Raw genomic sequence first — 20,521 nt, forward strand, 5'->3', positions numbered from 1 at the left:
TTTATTAAATCAGTTTTGGAAGATTTTTAGTACGTTTGTAGCATATTTTTGCAATCCCAGGTTAAACCACCCATAATAACAAGTGGATAGGCATGTTACACCTTAAGTTCCAAGAGAAATGCTTATTTTTGACAGGTATACTCCCAGGACTAAATTCTACTTTAGCTTCTTGAGGATGGTCCAGTTATCAACTGTTACATTGAGAAAAAAAAAAAGTACAAATTGCTCCTTCTTCTCTCAACAAAACCTAGAAATTCAATTCAGGACAATTTTTTATTAAAGACTTGCTTAAGCACTCCAAATCTTCCATATTATATATGTGGTAGAAGAAAGTATCTCTGGCAAGACTGCAGGTCTCCAGATTTAGTGTTGTCAAACCATACTTAGGGCATATACTTTCATATACTATCTTATTCCTTTCCATAAATCACTAAAATTTCTCCGAAGCCCTCTGAACTCGCCTCCAAAATCAAAACATAGAGAACTATTTAAATAGACCCTTTTGCAAAAGCACATCTGGTAAAAATGAGTTTTTAAAAGATTTCGCTAAATGATTTAAGGTACTGTCTGCCTGGCATCCTTTTCTAGAAACTGCTCCCCTCCGCTGTCCTCGTGGTTTTTACAGGAGAGGGGTGAGGGCTGAAGGAGACATGCCAGGTTAGTATGTGGCCCCGTCCCCTGGAAGAAACTGATCCCAAAAAGGGCACCTGGCCCATGTGGGAGGGCAAGGTCCACAATGGATACAGCTGGGAGAGGGAGCCCCAGGCAGAAGCAGGCGAGAAGCAGGAACCCCGGGGCCTTTTGGACTGTGCACTGCCCCTCCCAAAAGGAAGGGCAGCTCCTCAGCACCAGCTGATGCCTGGGAGTTAGGAAAGTCAGGCTTCTGATATTTTTAAAAAGGCACCAGAAATTTGGACTCTTTTGTGAAACCTCTCTAATTAAATGTTCATAACTCAATCCGCTTTTAAAAGCGCTGTGAGCAAACGAAGCATGTCTGCAGGCCACTCATTTTTACAAATTGGCAGCTATGCTTTTTGCCAAGCAGTAAAAGCTGATCTACAGCAAGAAAGAGAGACAGAGCCAGCACATGGAGAGAGACACTGCGTCGGTCCTGGCAGCATTCAGGCCGCTGGTTCCAGCTACTCCTGAGTCCCGGCCACATCCTCTGCCCCTTCCTGTGACTTCATTTTTCGTTTCCTCTCTGAGTCAATGCCACACACTGGTATCCTCCCAATAAACTCTCCTCTGTGGCGTGAGGGTGTTAACTTACGTTTCTATCACTTCCAGCCGACGGGTACCAAGTGACTGACTGTACATATGGCTTTAAAAGTATACAAACAATTCAAGTCCAGGGAGTCAGACCCAGGCAGGGCCACGGGCAAAAGTACATGACACAAGAACACTCCCTTCTGAATGGATAAAGCCTGAACTCTACATACAGCAACTGCAGCTAAAGGTGCTTCCAAGGAATTCAAACACTCTGCCCCCTTGTGTGGTTGGGACTTCTGTCCGCAATGAAGGAAACCCCAAGTGAAAGTAGCTTAAACAAAAAAGTTACTTATTGGCTCAGATAACCACATGTCCAGGAATAAAACTCGCTCCAGGGACTCAAATGAAGTCTCCGGAACCCAATTTTCCTGTCCCTATCGCTAGCCTCCATCCTCTCCAACCTCATCATCCACTGCTCTTCCCCCACCCACTGCCCATCTCCCAACCCTAAGGCTTTTTGCAGTAACATTCACAGACTTAATTCCTTCTCCTCTAGGTTTCCACTGAAATGTCGCTTCTTCAGAGAGGCCTTCCTAGACTCCGTGTCTCAGGGAGCACCGCCACCCCCCCGTCATCCTCCACTAACAGCCCTTTGCTTCTTTGCAATAACTTTCTTTTTCTACTTACTTGTTTTTCGCTAATTCATTCCGCTACGATTAAAGCTCTGTGAGGGTGGGCACCAGGTCTGCCCTTTCCCCTCCTGTATCCTGCCACTGTGGGACTCTTTCCCTTCACCATCATGTAAACCATGCTGCAACCTCAATAATGTGACTCTCACCCAAACTATGACTATCATAAAATCTAACACACGATGCATATGTGTGGCTGGGACATTATGCTGTACACCAGAAACTGACACATTGTATCTGACTATGTTTCAATCAATCAATTAATCAATCAATCAATCCCATAAACACCAAAAAAATAATCTAACACACAATACAAACTTAACACTTGGATTCATCTGTATCATTTCCGTTACTTATGGCCAAAAGTCTGAAAAGTTTAAGCCACTATTTCTTTATTTCAAAGCAAAGTCTGACAAATGGATAACATTCATTTGTATTTTTTAAGGTTTGAGAATTTGTCACTAAAGAATTTTCATCTCTTCTAAGATTGTTATTTAAATATTATTTGAACTCATTATGAGGTTATCACTACTACGTAAGAGACAGGCTTTGAAAACTGAGACTACCAGATCGTCGAATAAAGTAAGTTTATCTATTAAACAAGTCTCAGCATAAACAAAAAACTGAAGCCTCAGTGGCTGGGTGCTTCCATACAATATGCAAAGTCCCTCTGTTAAATCTTTTCAGTAAATGAAGGTTCTCAGTCTTAACTTTCCTAGTTAGTAAATGTGCATTTTCTTATTGCTTTTCATGAACCAGGACTATTCCAGGAGTGACAGTCCTGGCAAGAAACAACTGAAGTCATCACAGAACTCAAGAGTTCTCTTTCTGTATACTCAGCGCTTCCTACTCAGACTAACTTAAAGAAGAAAACTCAATTTTCCCTGCCCCTTGCGCAGCTGCTATTGTCATTAGCACTGGGGAAGAGAATATTTTTATATTCTTCTACATGTATGACTCAGTTTCCATGTCTATGAAAATAAGGAAGCTGAATTAAATGGTCTAAGTTCCTTTCCAATTTTTTTGCTGTTTTTCCTGAAATTAGATCTGCAAAACACATTAGCGCTCCTGTGTGCCTAAGGAAATTTGTTTTAAGTATATCTGTTCTCTAATGCGTATCTCTTTATCTGTTCTCTGGCCATAGGGGGAAAATGAAAACTAAACAAAAACAAAGTAAATTAACTAAAACAAAACCAGAAAGCTCTGAGTCACTCATCATAAGCACCTGGCCTCTGGTTTGTACCTCTCTGCATATGTGATTCCTTCTGCCAGGACAGCCCTTCCTCTTGATGAAGAATCGGCCTAAATACTTCCCCCACCACCTTCCGAGCTCCCTCCCAATGTGGCTGACCCTCTGGTCTCAGTGGCCCCCGTGTCTGTCGATACACCTGCTGCTGCACTGAGGTAAAGCGGTGATGTCCTTCTAGACAAGGTCTGTCCCTCCCACCACACCGAGAGCTGCCCATTCCCCACCTCCGTGCGCGTGTGCCCGGTACTGAGGAGGTGTTCAGTTCACGGTGGATAAAAAAACAAGTTCTCCATCTGGGGTGGGAGGCTTCAAAGGGACAAGTGGTAACTGGTAAACTGCAAAAGTTAATTCACTTAAAGGATGACTTTCCCGAACTACAAAGCAACAAGAAATGGTGGGAGGTAATTTATAAACTCTGGTTTTTTAAAGAATGTATAAATTAGTCCCGAAATAAAGACCCTTCCCACCATACCCTCTCCCCCAGTGGAATCTGGGGCTGTCTGTCACTGGCCTTGGAGAGGTCCACCAATTTACATGGACTCCAGTTCCTTCCACCTGCAAAGGCAGCCTTGGAGACATCAGAGCTACTCCATCTCTCCGTAGCTGAAGGTCAAATTTGGAATTAGCACACATGGCTCTGTTCTGAATTACTTACCCAAATAAAATCCTGTTTAGAGTTGTGCTACTGCTATTTCTGCTTCTACATCATCTACAGGGATGTCATACGCACTCAGACTAAGCTTGTGTAACCTGCAAGGTCACTTCACTAGTCGGAGGCAGGGCTGGGACTGGCACCCCAGCAGTCTTGCTTCAGAGTCCACACTGGGCTGCTCCGTCAGTGGATCGGGGCGGGGTGGGAAAGCCCTTTAAGCATGGTGTGAAATACTGGAATTTATGGATCAGAAAGCTCATCAAGAGATAGAAATGCACAGACAACTAGAGCACAAGTTCTAAATCAAAGATCTGGAAGGAAAGGTACAATAAAAAAAAAACAGTTATTATACACTCAGAGGAATTGAAAGCAGGCACTTGAACAGACATTTGCATATCCATGTTCAGAGCAGCATTATTCACAACAGCCAAAACATGGAGGCAACCTAAGTGTCCACTGATGGATGAATGGAAAACAAAAGCAGTCTCTCCACACACTGGAATATTACTGAGTCTTAAAAAGGATGAAATTCTGCTATAACCTACAACGTGCATGAACCGTGAAGACATGAGGCTAAGTGAAATAAGCCAGACACAAAAGGACAAATCCTTTATGATTCCACTTATATGTGGTACCTGGAATAGTCAAATTCACAGAGATGAAAAGTAGAACAGCGGTTGCCAGGGGATGGGGACAGGCAAGATGGGGGGCTGGAGTTGAATGGGCACAGAGTTTCAGAGTGGGATGATGAAAAATGTTTAGGAGACGGAATAGTGGTGATGACTGTACAGCAATGTGAATGTAACTTAATGCCACTGAGCTATACACTTAAAATGGTCAAAATGGTATATTTCACATTATGCCTATTTTACCACAATTTTTTAAAAGTAGCTCTATACCAACTACAGTGTGGTTCAGGAGGAAAAACTGCTCCCCTTGAGGTGCGGAGTCTGCCATGAGGAAGCCAATCACCTTGGTTAAGCTGCTTTTCTCAGCCTCAGTCTGATCTATAAAATACACAGGGTATCTGTATCCTCAGGGTTACTGTGAAGAAATGAGAAAACACCTGGCTGTGGGTAAGCACTTTGCTTTTTGAATATCACTCTCATATTCTAGAAAGTCTTGAGAAAGAAATTAGCCAAGAAGCCAAGGCAGGGCAGGCTGCCAGGCCTTAAAGAAGGAAGAGATAAGGCGAGGGAGGTTTCTTTGCTCAGACTCAGTCCCCTGCCAGCCGAGGCGACACCTGCCCAGGGCACCACACCAGAAAGGAAGAGGCCTGGCTCCGGCCCTTGCTCAGCGCCTCACTCACTACGTGACAAGTCACTCCATTCCCTCGGCCAGAAGAACAGGGACCACACCTGCCCCGCCTCCCTTATGCCATAACTGGGGAGGAACTAATGGGGAAACGTGCACTCAAGGCTCTGAGTCTCGGAGAACATTTCCGGTATGGAAACAAGCCTAGGAGCCAGGCGTGAACAGATTGAGGTCCTTCAGTCCCTTCCTTCTTCTCTGTCACCCAAACATACAACATCATTCGTGGTCAGAAGCATTCCCAACGGGCACTTCAGGACCCGCCAGAAATCCCCTCCAGCAGCTCCTGAAATTTCTCCAGCAGAAACAATCTTTCTCTTCCAGGCTGTGCCCATGTATGAAGCTTTAGGGAACCAGCGTCGGGAAGCTGCCATCTACCCAGCCAAGCTTTGGGAAACACAATGCTAGGATGGGGTCCACCCTTCTCTCAAAGGGCAGCACATTGCTGAGCACCCCTCTACCGGAAATGCAGGGACCCCCATTCTTCCATTAACAGTACGACAGAACAGCATCCCGACAGAACAGCATCCATCCCCTGAAGTGACTAATCCCACCCCACCCGGGTGGGATTGAGCCCCAGGAACACCAGCCAAACCTTCAAAACCCTCCACCACTTCTAAGAGTGTTCCCCGACCTTCTGGCTTTCCCTGACACTTGGATGTGCCCTGGGGACACCACATCTTAATGGGATGTTGTCCTTCCTCTCCCACCATGTGCGTCAGGGCCAGCGGAGCTAAGTATCCCTTCTCCCTCCCCGCTGTGCGTCCAGTTCATTACTCCCCTCAGTCCAATAATCTCCTCCCTCCTCTTGCAAAAGCCATGTGTCTTTAAGGCCCAGGTCATCCCCAGTCCCCATCTCTTGCTACATCTCAGGACTTCCTCATCACCTCCATCATTTACTGACAGTATTTGCTTCTGGTTTCCAGGCCTCCTTTCTACCCCAACTCCCATCACCCTTCCCAGTGACTTCTATGTTCCTATGGATGACCCACCCCAGAGACTGGCCTCTCAAGTCCTTAAATGTCCCTTCTCTAAAAGCTTTTTCCTTCTCCCTAACACTGCGGTGGTAGTTCCCTGAACTCCATCATCATCAGAAAGGGCTCCTGCCTCCAACCTTCTAGTTCACTCGCTCAAATCCCCACCCACTGCAATGCTCTGCTTCTTGACATCTGAAAACATTGGCCTCCATCATCTTCTCCTGTGGCATCAACTCCTTCTGTGCTCCACTTCCCTCCTTCCCTAGCTTGGATCCCAAAGCCTGATATCATAAAAGTAAAGCCAAAAAAAAAAAAAAAAAACCATCGTGCAAAGACGGTCTCCTCCCTTGTTTCTTTCACGATTCTTTTCAGCACCTGCACCTGGCAAGCAAATGTTGCTGGAGTGGGAAAGAAAATCATGCAACCAGCTTTGCAAAACTTCACGGTAAATGTGTTTAGGGTCATAAACCAGGAATGGGCATTCATGCTACACTTCCTAGAAATGTTACTGTGATTCTCCCCTACGCCCTCCCTGTGCTCACTGTGACCAATAGCCTTACCTCATTTTTCCCAGACAGAAGCCATCAAGCGCAACTTCCCCGTTGATCCTCCACCAAATCTACAAACAAACCCCCTTTCCCCAGCATCCATGCCCATCTCCTCCTCCATGTGGCCTCCAGCTCCTCTATCCTTCAGCAAAGGCCAACCCTCCACACAAGCTATGGACCCCTCCAGTCGCAGAACGAAGAACGGCATTCCTGCCACTATCCACTTCTTCCTGCATCATTAATCAGTCTTTAACCCTCTGGGGGATCATCCCCAACGGCATACAGACACATTCTGTTTAATCTCCATCCTAAACCTATATACCTCTTTGATCCCCGTGTCCCTCTAGCTAGTGACACAATTTCTCTGTAGCTGATTACCTGTACCAATGCCTCTCCAACAAGTTAGCTGGGAATCTTGTTGAAATGCATCTTCTGATTCAGCAGGTCAGGATGCAGCCCAAGATTCTGTCCTGCCTACCCACTCCCAGACGATGCTCCTGGCCCACAGCCCCAACTCTGAACAGCAAGGCAATGGGTTTCCTCCTCTCACTACATCATTTGTGAAACTGGTTCTAATCTGACATCCTCCCCCAGCATAACTTCAAGAAGGATGGTCTTGTCAAGGTTACCAATAAACTCCATGCTGCAAACTCCAATAAAAACTTTGCCTTCTAAGGGGAGAGTATAACTCAGAGGTAGAGTGTGTGCTCAGCATGCATACGGTCCAGGGTTCAATTTCCCATACCTCCATTACATAAATAAATAAACAAACAAATAAATCTAATTAACACCCCCTCTCCAAAAAAACAAAAACAATTCTGCCTTCTCCTCTCTGACTGTTTTGAAAACGAGCATGTAGCAACTGTGATAAAACTGGGCCTGGAAAGAGGAAGGCCCCTAGTGGGCTAATCAAAGATGCCCTCATGGCATCTCCCTCCAGACACCGTCGCTCCTGGACTCTGCAACCACACATCCTCCCAAAGTGCCTGCTGTTTCTCTGCCAGGTCTTCCTCCTCTAGCTGTTTCTAAGTGTCAGTACCCCTCGGAGCTCAGTCCTCCCCCTGCTCTCCTCTCCACTCTCCCCCTTGGTGATCTCATCCATTTCAGCAGCTTTATCTGCACCTCCCAAACTCTTAGGACCCAGCCCAGAGCACTCCCCTGATCTCGAGACTCATTTGCTTCCCTCCACCTCACCGCCACCTCTCCCTGCTTGGGTGTCTCGCAAGAATCTCAAGCTTAACATTCCAGAAATAGAACTCTGGATTCCTCCCCCTTAAAACCTGCTCCTTCTCCACGATTCTCCTTCTAGCAGTCAGTAAAGTACCTAGTCGTACCCAAGTCATCACTAAGGCTAAAACGCTGGGGGTCATCTTTGATTCTCCTGGCCTCTCCCCCAACTCCATTCATGACCAATTCTACTGATTCCGCCTTCTAATCCCATTTCAAAGGCTCCCGCTTCTTCCACCTCCTCTGTCACACCCTGGTACCTGCCACCAACCACTGAACAGCCACAATCTCCTAGCTGGCCTCTCACTGCCTCTCCAGCCCCTCTTCGATCTATTCTCCACACAGACCCTACTATACACAAAAGCCCCTCCAAATTAGTGTGTTCACAGCCCTTGAATGGCTCACCAGGAATGATATCCAAAACCTCTCCTCACCAGGGCCCACGAGACCCTGCACCCAGCCTCCCCAGCCAGCTCTGCCTTCTTTCGGTTCCCTGAATACGCCAAGGGCTTTGCTACCTGGGATGACTTTCAGAACATTCTCTGCTCTCTTCTGCCTTCTCCTCTTTGCTTTCCGGAACACCTGAAGCAAAGAGGTCCAGTCAAGAAACTGAAGAAAGACCCCGGTGGCTGCCTGGAGCAGAAAGGAGGAGGTGGAGTCTGGTAGGAGATGAAACTGGAGCGGAAGATAAGGGCCAGATCATTTAAGACCGGCAGGTCCTGTAGCTTAGGGATTTTCAACCTTCTGCTGAGACACTGGGAAGCCTTTGAAGGGTTACCAGCAAATGGTGGTGTTATTAGAAGTGTGTGTTCAAAAGATCTTTCTGGGGAAAAACAGAAGGGCCAAGAGCAGACGTGGCAGGTGCAGCAAGCCAGGCCGAAGGGAATGACAGTGGCCATGGGGATAGTGGCTAGATTTTAAAACTACTTAGGAGGTCATGATACTGTAATTTCTAAGAAACATGTATTCGGTCATTCCAACAACCTAATTTTAGTTTTTGTAGGCATTCGGTCTTCGTCCACAGCATGTGAGTTTCTGACTCACAGCTCCCCAAACCCTTGGAATTTCCTGAATGATAAGAGCAAGGGAAGTGTCTTCTGTTATATCTGGTCTCTTGTCCTCAGTTCCTGAAACCAATTCAGAGCCATAAAGATGAAGTGGGTGTCTTGTTTCCACCACAAGCCCCTTTCCCCCACATCTGGGTAAGGCCAAGGAGGTGACTTTTGGAAAACACCTAAGGACCCCAGGGAAACCATTCTTGAAAAGCGGGTTGGAACTTTCAGCCCCACCCCGATTTCTGGGAAGGAGAGAGGGGCTGGAGGTTGAATCAGTCACCAATGGCCAATGATGTAATCATGCATGCTTATGTAATGAGGCCTCCATAAAAACCAAAAAGAAGGCAGTTTGGAGAGTTTCCAGGTTGGAGAACCAGAACGCTTCCATGTGCCAGCACGGGGGGCCCCAAACTCCACGAGGACAGAAGCCCCTTTGTTGGGGACCTCGCCCTGTGTATCTCTTCACCTAGCTGTTGATTCATATCCTTTGGAATAAAGTGGTCATCTAGTGATTAAATGGGTTTCCTGAGTCCTATGAGCTGCACTAGCAAATTAACCCAACCCAAGCAAGGGGTTGTGAGAACCTCTGGCTTACGGCTACTTGGTCAGAAGTACAGGCTAAAACCTGGGCTTGTGACTGGCATCTGACGCGGAGGGTAGTCTTTTGGGACTGAGCCCTTAACCTGTGGAATCTGATGCCACCTCCGGGTAGGCAGTTTCAAAACTAAGTTGAATTGTACGACACCCAGCTGGTGTCAGAGAATTTCTTGGTAGTGTAGCCCCACACACATAACCCACATTGGAATTGGGTGTAGATTTCTTAGAAGTTAAAAAAATGGCAGATCTTACTGAATGAACACAAATAATTCGAGATTTTAAAAAGGCTTAATGGAATTGAGTATATGTATGTATATGAATGACTGGGACATTGTGCTGTACACCAGAAATTGACACATTGTAACTGATCGTACTTCAATTAAAAAATAATTAATTAATTTTTTAAAATAAAATAAAAAATATAAAAAGGCTTAATATGCAAGTGTGAGTAGAGGTACCACATTGGCTAAAATCCGTTTCTAATAACAGGATCAGCTGATCCACAATAACTGACTGGCCACCAATCTTTTCCTGTTTTTACTGGTAGGGGGTAGGGGGTGGAAGGAAGGAGGGGGTTGATGGGAGAGGTAGGATAAAAGAAAACAAAGATACTAGCTCATAAATTAGGGCAGGGAGTGGGAAAAGGGCCAAAAATAGGAAGAAAGGAAAGGTAAATTGTGCTGACTTTCCCAGACTGCCTGATGGTGACTCCAACCTTCAACTGGGTTGGAATGAACAAAAGCAATTCTCAGAAGACTTCATTTTCTAAAGTTACAATTTAACATGATTTATGAAGCCTCTTATTATCAATATGCTTGAGTCACAGGACATTTATTATGTGAAAAATACCAGAATCATAGAATTTTGTAGAGATGGAAAGAAACCTAGAGGTCATTTAATCAGGCTTCAGGCTCAGGATTCCTAAATTCTTCTCTCCATGTACAGACACTTCAGAAAGATTTCATCCAGAAGCTAAAAGAATAAGGCCCCTATGTCCAGGTGGATAATTAAAATGTATTAGAGTTTCAAAACTGAAATGAAGAATTGCTAAGCAAATAAATATTGTCCAAAGATTCAAGGTAACTGGTGGAAGGGTATAGGATCTATGTTCTCCAAGATTTTTTCAGCTACTTTCCCAGAGGGTTTTACTTTTAAAAATACACAGATGATTAATGACTAATTTTAAGCTGTTCATCACAGAGATCATTTTGGCAACAATTTTTTTTACCAGTTTGTTTTAGGGTTAAAAAAAAAAAAAACTAAGCTGTTCCATTTGGTTTAGGGACCAGTGAGGTTTTAATTTCTAATTTCCAAAGCTACTGCATATTTGTCTAATTTAATTCTAGCATATGAGAAGGAAGGACCAAAAGAAAGAACATAAAGTTTCAAGTATAATACTAAAAAGTTTCTAGAATAGGAAAGACTCCAGCTGTATTTTAATCCCCTACAGCACATACTTCAGTATGCACATGAAACAAAACCTTAAACAAGAAATTGTGGTAGTGAGCCTCCAAGAATGCCAATGGTCCCCAAGCCTCCCCAGTGTAGTCCACTCCCACATTGTACCGGGGTGGTCTATGGGCTGTACATCACGTCCAAGATTACATACCAAGACAGGGCAGTTTCTATCTTGATCATCGTCTTTCTCACTCTCTCTCCCTCTCACATTACTTGCCCTGAGAATGTGTTGGGAAGAGTCCTACAGAGAGGCCCACCTGCTCAGGAACTCAGGCCTGCAGCCAATAGCCACGTGATAAGCTATCTTGGAAGCTAATTCTCCGACCTCAGTCAAGCCTTCAGATGACCAGACCTGAACCTGAAGCACCCAGCCAAGCAGCTCCCAGATTCCTGAACTTCAGAAACTGGGTGATTATAAATGTCTGTTGCTTTAAGTTTGGGGTAATTTATTACCCAGAAGTAGAAACATCGTTCAAAAGACCAACAAACTTTAGAGGGAGTCAGCCACACAGGCCCAAACCACTATTTTCCTTCAACTCATGCCATATATTAAGCAAAATTACATAGCTTGGAATATTTTAATTTGGATCAGACCTAACTTAGTATTTTGTATGTCAATTCCCAATCTAGTGGGTCTAAAATGTATCTATATAAATTGCCCATAAAGCACGGACAAAAGCAACAAAGACAACAATATATTAGCAACGATCAATTAATAGCACCTTTTTTTCTACATTTAGAGTTCCATTTTTTAAAACGGCAAAAACTCCCCAAAGATTTGTCTGCAACTCAGGAGACAGCTCACATTCAAATGTCCAAGGCCAGATATTCATCTGGTATTGGTGAGATCAGTGGGTCTGTGCCAAGCAGACAGCTGATGCTCAGTAAATATTAGTTTCCCTCGGCCTCCTTACCCACCCCAGCCCCCTCCGCATGATGAGGGAAGAGTTCCATCTTCTCTGGTACTCGGTCAGCTCTCTCTCATTCAGACTTCTCAGCAACATGCATTCACTTAAAATAAAAAAAAATCCAAGGGGCTGTTTGTTTAGAAGCACAGACTGCCCCCAACTTAACAATTCGACTTAGGATCTTTGGACTTTATGATGGTGCAAAAGCGATACATGCTCCATAGAAACCATGCTTCCAATTTTGAATTTTGATATTTTCCCGGGTTAGCAATAAGCAGTAGATACTCTGTTGCGAGCCGCAGGTCCCAGTTAGCCAGGGGATCATGAGGATAAACAGCTGATACACGCCCATCCCATGGCCATACTGCCATCCTGTTCTTCACTCTGAGTCCAGTATTCAATACATTACATGAGCCATTCAACACTTTATTATAAAACTAGCTTTGTGTTAGATGATTTCGTCCAACTGGAGGCTACTGTAAGTGTTCTGGGCATGTTTAAGGTGGGCTAGGCTAAGGTATGAGGTTCAGTAGGTTAGGTGTATTAAATGTATTTTTGACTTAGGATATTTTCAACCTATGATGGGCTTAGCAGGACATAACCTCATAGTAAGTCAAGGAAAATCTGGAATTGGAGCCAACGAAAAGTGGGACTCTTGCATATCCTCTCGAGACCAGTTACACTGAAGTTTGAGGAGAGTTCACCTCCATCTCTCCCAGAGCGGCAGTTCTAGGTTATTACATTGTCTCCAAATTTAGTTTTCAGGAAAGGTCTCCAATTATGTTTCTAAGGTCCATAAATTTGATAACTGAATGCAGAGAGGTATTGTGGGATTGGGTGATGTGGCACAAAGAATTATCTCAACTCTCTGGTTTGCAAACTTCCAGAATCTCAAGGCATCTTCAGCCAAGACAGGAACTTTGAAGAATTAAGGCAAGAAATTAGAACTTTTACACTTTTTCACCTTCTACCAAGACCCATTTAGACCCCATTTACAGTTCTAATTCTTAATTTCCTATTTTTATGTGTCCAGGTCCCATATTCCCAAAAGATATTTAATAACTTATCCCCCCCCCACTTTTTTCCACACAAAATCCTGGGAAAGATTCTACCCCATGGGCTTAGAGAAACCTTGCTGACATCTCAGATAAGAATACCCACTGCTTCCAATGGGAAATAATAACGTGACTAGAAAAGGAAAGAAAGACCCAGATGTGGTCAAAAGAAATAGACTAGCTGTCGCAACTAAAACCACACACAAGGGACGTGTATCCCTGGCCTTATTCTCACGCCTACCACCATCTCACCCCTACTACCACAAAGAACACCCCAAACATTCCTTATTTCCTTTCATCCTAATAAGTAGGGTAACTATTATCACCTTTTTCCCACTGTGAACTCTGCAGCACAGAGAGGTGAAACGCCATGCTCAAGATCACACCACTAATAAAGTTTCAGAACCTAGGTCTTCACACCTCGCCCTCGTGTTCTTCCCAATAATTCAAGGCTACCTTTCACAGTCACACCATATCTGAGAAATTTGATATTCTAATTATATGGTTCCAGGTTTAAGGAACGTTGCCTTAATCTATTTCGAGCTTTGACATCCAAGAACCTTGTTGCTCTGCTTAGAACACGGGTCATTTACACATCTAAAAGATATGCTATACTCTCTGATTATCAGTGCCCACTATCCATTCTCAGAACCTAACCAAAAAAAAAAAAAATGAGATTAGGAAACTAGAACAAAGCAGAAAGTTCACTGTTCTATAAGGGTTGAAATCAAGTCACAGATAACTCAAATGAACAGTCAAGTCTCTTCCACTGGCCATTCGAAACACCAAACACAAGAACTTCTGTCCAGAAGTTTCACCTGATAACATCAAAGTTCCAACATTTCCAGCATTCACCTGAAAATTAGCACAGAAAGGACACTGCTCAATCAAGCAGCCTGGGTGCAGCTCTCTCTCTGCCACTAGCAGTTCTGAACCAACCACGGATAACCTTATACACCTAAAAGAGGGCAAGAGAGGAGTCCAAGCCTGGTGCAGGCAAACACTCAAACCCATGTGCTTCCTATTAGAAGCCACATTCGGTCTCAGCCCATATCAGAAAGGAACTAAGGAGCCGGGCGGAGGGTGGGGGAGGACAACTTTATGCTCATTTCCAAGCAGGACCAAAACCAAACAAACAAACAGTCCAACTTTTGAAACACAGCCTCAGTTCAGTCCAAGTTCTTAAGTTACTAATAACTTTTTGCAACATTTACAGCTCTTACGCTGACCACAGAGGCAGCTAAAGGACTGAGGAAGTGGACCAGCCCCAGCTGGAGGCCCAAAAGGGCAGAAAGTGCAAGCAGAAGCCATTTGTGGGAAAAGGGAAGAAGCAGCGAAAAGGGAGAGGCTGGGGCACCGCCCCCATTTCCTCAGCCCCAAGCGGGTCTGGGAGACCCGGAGGCTTCCTCCAGAGGACCTCCCGGGGCCTCTGCCCCCAGGTCACCCTCCGGGCGCGACGTGTCCGGACGCCGGCCATAGCCCAGTGCGGAGCGCGGGGGCAGGAGGCCACCCAGCCCAGGGCGGCGCACCCTACTTCCCCAGCTCGTGCCCCACCTCGCCCGGAGGTGGCCCCGCCAGGGCGCGAGCACCCTTACCTGGGCTTGTCCCGCGCCGCCTCGGACGTCAGCACCGGCCCACCACTCTTAAACCCGCCCCGCCCTCTCCTTCGCCTCCTCCCGGGGCCGGACCCCAGCCGTCCCCAGCCGATTTGTCATTGAACGGCCGGGGCTCGCTTCCCCACCCTCCGAGCGCGCCCCCGGCGTCGCCTAGGCAACCCCGCCTCTCGAGCGCGCGCTCTCCCTTCAGCTCCCACCCGCCCCCTCAAGGCCGTGCCTGTCGAAAGCCTATTAGCCAATCAGAAGAGAGCTTCCAAGCCTTGGGCGGTTGGAAAGGAGGCTTCGCCAATGAGAAGCCGCCTCAGAAGGGAGGGGCGGGCTCGGCACGCCTGCCCCACCCACCCTCATTTCTTTCTTTCCGCGGCAGACGGGCTCCACGTGACCGCTGCTGCAGTGAAGGAATACAGAGCTAGTCTGGGCACTCTGAGCGTGGGCGTGCGGCGGGTGCTCCCCTGGTGGATTTAGGTCAGGGCGAGGCCAAAGTCATGGAAAGCAAAAGGGAAGGACAGACCTGATACAAAGAAACCAAAGAAAATTACGATGTGGCACGCGGGTGTGGAAGCGTCCAGGCGGCTGTCGGGACGCCAGCCAGGGGCTCCCTAGGTGGCACCTCCGCCTGCTGCCACGACTTGCATGGCTAATGACATCCCTTTAGCAGTAATGAAGTTACCAGTGCCTAGCCATAACTTGGCCCAGGTCACGTACAAGGGCCAGAATCCTAATACCAGAGTAGCCTTGATGAAGGAAGTACAGTGGGCAAGCTAATGGCCAACAGGTTTTTTTTACCCACAGTCTGTCCCCATCATGGTCCTTCAAAGCCCGGGAACGTGTCACTTCTATCCAAATAGGATTTGGGTTGATTTTCCGAATCACCCCTTTCTAGAACTGAATTCTACTCCCACTCTACTTGGCCTCCGCAGGATTTATGGCCCCACTGATCCCTACCAAAACCTCATGGCATGTCACACGGTATTGCAATTAATAGTTTAAATGCCTGCCTCTATAATCCCTAGGGATGGAAACTATCTCTTGTTCAATTTCATATCCACAGCAGCTAGCACCATGTAATCAATTCTTTCCTTGTTGATAATTATACATCAGGGGGCTGTGTGTATTGTATGAGAGGCTTTGTGCCTTGATGAAATTGTTATGTATAAGCAACTAACAGATCTAGGCCCTCTCCCAAGAACTGTATCAAAAAGCACACACGCTTTACTTTAGTCTTAAGTAACAGACAACAAAAAACATGTCACCAGAATATCTTAGTGTTAGTCTGCTAGCTTAAGTATCTGTTTTACCCTTCTCATACTCATTAAGGGCTTATATTGCATGCTAATTATATGACAGAAACTCCAGGTACTAAAAGGGAGAAAGGGTAGGAGGCTTCTCAAAAAAAAAGAAACTCTCAAGTATTCATAACTTAGAAAGGGAATCAGACGAACTTTTTCCTATGGAATAATGATTAAGTGCACAGGTTTGGAATCAGGAAACATTGGTACAAAGGAGGGCTTTAGCATAGAACTAGCAGTTACTTAATTAGGAAGGTACTTGATCTCTGTGGGCCTCAGTTTCTCCAGTTGCCCAATAGTAGTACTGGCACTCTGCAAGTGTGAAGATTTAAATGAGACTGTATGTAAAGTTCTCAGTACAGTGCTAGGAACTTGATGAGGGCTCAACAAATGTTAGCTTAAATTGTGATTGCCACCAGAGGCCAAAATGTACACTCAAGCATCTTATAACGACATAGGGACAGCATTTTCACTCAAGGCTCACTGTGGCTGGGTGTGTGTGACACCACTGTAGTGCAACCAACGCTTGCAGCCTGGTAGAAAGGACCTGCTGTGGTGATGTCATTTTATTACATGCAAGTTTAGGCAGGAGAGCGGCTTGCTGCAGCCTGCGCATGTGAAATGATTCACCCAGGGAACAGGATCAGGATGGCCAGCAGCATTTTCCTGTCCCTACACCTCCAGATCCCACAGCAGTCACAGACGGTTCTCTTGCCTTTCCTGGAGTGTGTTAACTGCCATCCCTATGACTAGTGATGGAATGTTATGCAGGATGTACTGGGCTTTTCGAGAAACACTGCACATATTCTGTCTCCCATCCCCCACCCAACCACCTACCCACCTACCTCAGCCCCTAGTCCTCTGAGGAATTCCACTGGGGCTCCACCATAGGAGCATCTATTCATTCCTGTTAAGTGTGATAGATTCAGAGGGGAATGGTAGGACCCTTTTGGAAAAGCTGTCTCACAGAGGACACAGCCCAGGAACAGGTCCCCCCAGGGGATGAACACTGGGAGGTGACCGGCCACAGAGCCTCGGTGTCTACTCCTGTCGGGTCTCAGGGGATACCCTTGTCTGCGGAGCTTCTCCTGAGGGAACTCTGATGCCCTGCAGAGGAACACAAGATCCCCAGCAGGACCTGTAAGGTCACTCTAACCCACTGCAGCTGTAGAAAGAACAATCTAGGTGCTCCTTCATTCAAAATTATTTACTGAGTATTGTGTGAGTCTTCAGTGCTGTGTGACAAACATTTCCATTTCTCTTCCCTGGCCACTGGGTAGGCTTGCCCTTCCTAGCTCCCTGTGGTTGAGTGGGGTGATGTAACTAGCCCTCCCCAGTGACTCAGAAGCAGAAGTGACACACAAGTCATTTGGGGGCTGGAGAACTTATTTGTCAATGTGGGGCCTTCCCAAGCTCTCATCTCTATGCTAAGGCCACTGGGAATGTTTGGGAGTGTGGCTGCATCCCGAGCCTGGGACCCTGCAACAAGCACAGCCCACCTGCCAACCTGTGATAGACACTTAGCATGACTGAGAAATAACCCTTTGTGATTTGAAGGCATTAAGATTAAGAAGTTGTTTGTTATCGCTGTAGATCTTAGCCTGCTCTGACTGCTACCAGGCCCTAAAGTGTACCGAGCTGGGGATACAGTGGTGGACAACTCAGACATGAGAACCAGCAAACAAGCTAATTACAAATTGTGTGTCATTACAAATTACTTTTGACTGAGTGGTCAAAAAAGATCTCTCTTAGAAGGTGACATTTAAGCTAGGACCTGAAGGGTGAAAAGGAACCAATTGTGGAAAAAGCTAGGAGGGAGGGGAAGGAGAAAATATATCGAGCAGTGGAACAAGCTGTACAAACTCCTAAGGCAGAAGAAAGCTTCGTCCTCTTGAGAATAGACAGAAGGCTTGGACGGAGGGCCGTGAATGGGGGAAAGTGAGACCACACAAGGGTGGAGGGAGGTGGGAGTGAAATTATATAAGGGCCTTCTAGGTTATGATAAGGAAACTGGAATCATTCCAAATGTGACAGGAAACTACCAAGGAGGTTCAAGCCAGGAGGGTGACATGCTTTGCTTCAGGTTTTAAAAGGACCACTCCAGCTATTGTGTAGAGAATAGGCTGTTAGGGGCAGATGCAGGAATGGAGGTGAGAAGGCTGTTCTGGGGTCCAAGCAAAGTGGGATCTACAGAGTCAGAGGCTGGAAGGGTAATCTGCCCTCAGTTAACAGGAGACCTGGGGAGACTGCGGAAGGAGGGGAGTGAGAGCACTGAAGACTAAACAGAAGGTCCTCCTGCCAAATTCCAGAGGAAGCAGAGGCAAGGTGGGAAGTCAGGACCCCCAGACGTGCTTTTACCCCAGGGAGATGGATGCTCAAAAGCCAGGCAGAATGGGGGATGGTTTGGAGAGGACAGCTGGCCAATTTCCTAGAACATCAGCCAGCCTAAGAGACATGTTCCCAAGAGCTGGCAGTAGTGCATAAATAGATGGCATTATTAGAACGAGTCTGACAAGCTCTGACATCCCAGTGGGCATGTGATACTTGATGACCATCTCGATTAGAAAAGTGGGGTGGGGGGGTGGCTGATCTATAGACGGGAAAAAGCCATTCTTGCTACCAACAGTTATGAGAAGAATCCTCTGTAAACAGCAAGACTAGATGACTCAGAACCAGTCATCTTTCTACTCTGTTTCTCCAGCCCTCACAGTCCAGCGCTTCCTGCTACTTCATCCTACTCTTAGGAACAGGTCTCATGGGCTCATTCACTTAGGCCTAAAGACAGTTCAGTGGGTACCCACTTCCTTCCTGGGCATTTGCATCATCTAGTTGATCAAAACCTGAAGTCTTAGGCCAGTGAAAGTATGTAACGGAGGACCCGAGGTCTCTAATTCACACTACTAGGATGGAATGACTTATCCCTCCCTGAGAAAAGCCTCAGACTCCTGAGTTCTCACCCAAGGCACCAGTGAAGGGCAATACATTTTCACAATCCTCCTCCTTCCTTTCCTTGCAGCCTTTTGCTGGCAGCTACCAGGAGAAGCCCCTGGCACACACTTATTCCCAAACATATTCAAAATCTTGACTTTGGCGCTCGATTTAGTTATTGCCGCTGAAAAAGACTTACCAGGGGGTTTCTAACACTTTTTGCTAAGTGTTTTATTGAGAGCTTCTCTTTCTCCATTACCATCTTTCTACGTGGTCTCTGCAGCCCCAGCCAGGCAGCAGGAACTAAGCAGATGTTCCTGGGAGTTGTTCTGCTGGAAAGGCAGAGGCTGAGTAATTAGCTAGAGGATAAGCTTTCATCTTCCAAAAGAAATCAATCAACTTAGGAAACACATTTTAAAAGATGATTCCTTTCTATTTTGAACTGTTGAATTAGCTGGACTTATCTTTCTGCCATCATAGCTTACAAAGAGTTATCTCCCAGAAATGAAGTCAAGTCTGTCTTGTCGTTAGTAAGTCTTCATCATGATCACTAAACCCCAGCACATGCCAGCTCACGTTCTCCCCTTCCAGCTTTGTGGAGACACATGCTCCATGCTTCCAAAACTCTGCACGGTAAACCACCGCTGCAGATCCGATACTGACCTCCAGGTAACCAGATAAAAACCCCCGCAGGGTGACAGCTGCAGAGCCCTTGATTATGAGATAAAATGGGAGTGTCTAGATTCTATGTTGAGCTCTTTCCAACATGAAATATTATCCCCAGTCTCCCAGGAAGCCAGCCCCACCCAACAGCATGAAAAGACCCTGTTAGCCCCTCCCTCTCTCCCAGCTAGCTCTCCTGACTGCATCGCAAGGTCCTCCCTGGATACTGCCTCAGCCACAAACGCCCCGGGGCCTGGACTCAGCCACAGAACGCCAGCTCAGCCTCCTTGGTGACTCAGGCACTGGAGCTCCTGAGGGTCCTGTCTCAGCCACCTGTCCTTCCCCGAGGGACCACATCTACACGGGTATCTCACCCATCCAGTGCAGGCTGGCGACACCCTACCAGAGCCAGGTCCCCAGCCCAGAGGTTCTCCTGACCTACAGATGCCCGTGACCCATGGAGTCAGCCAGCTCTGGGCAGCTAGACAGACAGACAGGCAAACAAAAAGGACATGAGGAAATGAAAACTTGAGTTAAGAAGAGGTATGAGGAGTGGGGAGGGTATAGCTCAGTGGCAGAGTGTGTACTTAACATGCACGAGGTCGTGGGTTCAATCCCCAGTACCTCCATTAAAAATAAATTAATAAACGTAATTACCTTCCCCCCAAATAAATAAACCACAAATAAAAAAAAAGAAAAGAAAAAGGAGAGGGATGAGGAGATAAGTGATGTTGGCGGTGTGGGGGAGCAAAATTTGCCACCTCAAAATCTGTTGCTTTTGCTTACAGATTATTTTGAGCTGAAAACAATCAAGGTCTACCAAAAGACTCAGGGAGAACCTATGACCCTCCCCCTAACTGCCTAAAAGAATTTAGATAGAGAGCCTGTTCCAGGAAGAACTATCACCAGAGATAACCACAGTGTAAAATGGACAGATGTGGCAGACCGGGAAAATAGCAAGGCTCTAATCACAGAGGCCCTCTGTGTCCCATTGTCATTGCAAGGCCCAGCAAACATTTGTTTAGGAAACATTTGTTTGTTTCATCTTCCTAGAAATTCCTTCCCTTCTCTTTGACATCCCTAACCCTTA

The 20,521-nt window shown here is 46.3% G+C and overlaps 1 protein-coding gene across 2 annotated transcripts in view; it reads right to left on the reverse strand.

Moving 5' to 3' along the window:
* Nucleotides 1-20,521, reverse strand: part of RALB (RAS like proto-oncogene B) — a 64,539-nt gene that overhangs the window by 26,275 nt on the left and 17,743 nt on the right. The window contains exon 1 of one of the 2 annotated variants that reach the window (XM_010979146.3): nucleotides 14,531-14,685. The exons of the other annotated variant lie outside the window; for it this stretch is intronic. The gene's annotated coding sequence lies outside the window, so the exon portion shown is untranslated. Of the gene's footprint in view, nucleotides 1-14,530; nucleotides 14,686-20,521 lie in introns of those variants that run through there. 2 annotated transcript variants of the gene reach the window in all.

Source organism: Camelus dromedarius, chromosome 4 (assembly GCF_036321535.1).
Source record: "Camelus dromedarius isolate mCamDro1 chromosome 4, mCamDro1.pat, whole genome shotgun sequence".
Lineage (NCBI taxonomy): Eukaryota > Metazoa > Chordata > Mammalia > Artiodactyla > Camelidae > Camelus > Camelus dromedarius.